The sequence below is a fragment of the Rhopalosiphum padi genome, chromosome 2 (assembly GCF_020882245.1).
Source record: "Rhopalosiphum padi isolate XX-2018 chromosome 2, ASM2088224v1, whole genome shotgun sequence".
Lineage (NCBI taxonomy): Eukaryota > Metazoa > Arthropoda > Insecta > Hemiptera > Aphididae > Rhopalosiphum > Rhopalosiphum padi.
In genome coordinates, this window is record NC_083598.1 from 44,746,812 (window position 1) to 44,749,740 (window position 2,929).

Consider the following 2,929-nt stretch of genomic DNA (forward strand, 5'->3'; position numbering starts at 1 on the left):
TCTTTTGTTGTCTTATTGTATAATTTTAAGTGTTCTGTTTCCTTGTTATAGTTTTTGAATCATAAACTATAGTTGTTGATTATTGTTTGTGACTAGTATGTTTCTTTTGAAAAATATTGAACCACATCCACACATACATATTTCGTTATTTGTTTGTTATTTTGAATTAATATTTTTTTCTTATGGATTAGAACTATAGTCTTATAACAGATGTTATAATGAAATTGTGAGTAGGAATATAAGACATAGAGTTTATAAATTCAAATTTTTATACTTGATAATTTGCTACTGTAAAAATTATTTTTTCCATTTTATTAGTTTTATCATGATGTGTGTTTTTTAAAAAAAAAAAGTGTTTTGTATAGTCACTATTTATAAAAGAAAAAAAGCTTGGTTCTTCAATTTTAAGGATTGTTTCTGGGAGAAAATTGTATCTAGTTGATAATTTTCATGAAGGGGTAAAAGTAAAAGAATAAATTCTCGTAAAATCATCAGGAAAAAACAAAAATAATTATACTCATTTGAAAATTTCACAAAATATATATTAGTATTTTTTTTAAACTGAGTAAATTACTGTTTAATTAAAAATGGTAAAATATTTTCAATTTTAATTTATATATATATCTAAGGCTAGACAATTTAATACAAGTTTCCTCACAAGCTGTTTTTAAAAAAATATAAAAATTTCAAGAATATAATATATTATGCACATTTTTTATTTAATAGATATCTTAAATTCAAAATTTGATATGTAAACGTTCGATAGGTACATAAAAATCGAAATACAGACGAGTATAGTTATGACTTATGAGTTTTATTAGTTATAATTATAAATATTCAAAGTTTAAGTAAGCAGAGTAATATACGAACATTTTGCGAGTACTCGTCGGTATCTATATTCTCCAAAACTTATAAACTATTCCTTCAAATTTTGTTTTTTATATATCAATATACTTAGAAAAATATTCTGTTTTAGAATAATTTAATTAAACACGTATGTTACCTTTATTAAAAAAAAAAAAAAAATTATCACGATAAAAAATATAATTTTAAAAATCATTTGTTTTATTTCTACTTGAAATTATGGAAAAATTATAAATTAATATATTTTGAAATAGTGTTCGATAAAAGGATCATCTTGTATAACACATCCATGGGCGAAACTACAGCTTGGGCAAACTGGGCCATGGGTCATGGCCCAGGCTAATCTGCTCCGTTTTATGTATACATTTTCTAAGAACATAGTATTAGTATTTTAAATGTAATAAAATAAATTAGGTATAAATGCGAAAAAAAAATTGAGAAATTAATTGTACGCAATAAATAGAATAGTTTAAATGCTTAAAATTATATTTAGTATCTGTATTTCAAATGTAAAATTTAAGTTTAAATTAAAAGTGATACAGTTTTAGATTTATAACATTAATAATTACTTATGTTATACATTTGTATTGTAATAAAAAACATAGGTATTCCCTATCGCCCTCCACCCTTTTCTATGGCCCTATGGTAGGTGCAAAATTAAATGAGTGATCCAGTCTAATAAAAATGTGTAGTGCCGCCTGGCGCCTATGCATAATGCACCTATCACAGAGCCTGGCTACTCAATGACATGGAGTTGAAGGGAGGAGCACTATAATTTTGTTATATTACAGCTGTTGGACTGTCCACTTATTTTTATATATGTATTCACTATTCTGATTATCCCTAGAAGAGTATCAACAAGAATACAAATTAATAATTATACATTACACAACAGCAAATACACGCCACTGCAGTGTTTAATTTTTTACCTATTGACTGTTATCCACTTCTACCGGCTCTACTCCGTTGCAAGGCTAGCGTTATCATAACGATGAAAATATCTTATCGCGGCGTGTATTTCACGTTGTGTTCAAGGCCATTACCAATTTGCAATCAATATACTTATTACTTAGGTTAGTTAGGTTTTCGATACTTTGCCACTTTGGTACAACTTACATGTGTTACAATTTACAAACATTCGAATGTCTTATCTCTGGCGTCAATTTAAATATACCTACAGAAAATGCACGCGAGTTGCCGAGTCCTGACTTAACTATAATCAAGTAGTCAACATTTTTATAAAATTACTATGAGACTATTGCAACTCAATTAAATTCTATACGATTGTACCCAAATATTGAAATATGTATCGAGTTAAAAATAAGAAGTAAAGTTATTGTATGGGAAAGTACTCTAAATATTAATAATATATAAAAATATATCATAATGTATATATCATTACAATATAAATATTGAAACTAAATATATATTGATATTATAATTATATTATATATTTTTTTTATAGATGTACGCCTGTACAATAGGTATTTTAGGTTTAGGCCAGGACAAAAACTGGTAGCCACGTAAAAACCTTGTACGTAGACAATATTAGAGCTAGCTCTGATTATAATTGATTTCATAATTCTATTATTAATACTGGAGAATGTAGATGGACCATGGCATATTTCAAAACAGTGTTAAAACAATAGTCAAACCAAAATTTCTAAACGATAAAAATGTATATTATATCTTACGGGTTGTAAAGCATGTTTTTGTTAGTGACCTACCCAAGTGCAGTGGCATCGAATGAAATTGAAACTGGCAGTTCAAATAATTAGATTGACTCACCCATCCCTACTAATACCCTACAATTTTTTCAAGCATAATTTCTATAGATGAATATATCATTTGAAGTAGAAGTGTAGAACAGTTTACCAAGTAATATAGAAAATAATAAATTTAGTTTTTTTAATGATCACATTTTTTAAAACTTAAGAAACTGTTTTGTGCAGATTTGCACATTGATCAAAATTGACGCGAAGTACGTGTTCGATGCCACTGTCCAAGTGAAATCTTACGTTGGGTACATGTTTTTATAAATATATTATACTACAAAAAAAATGTG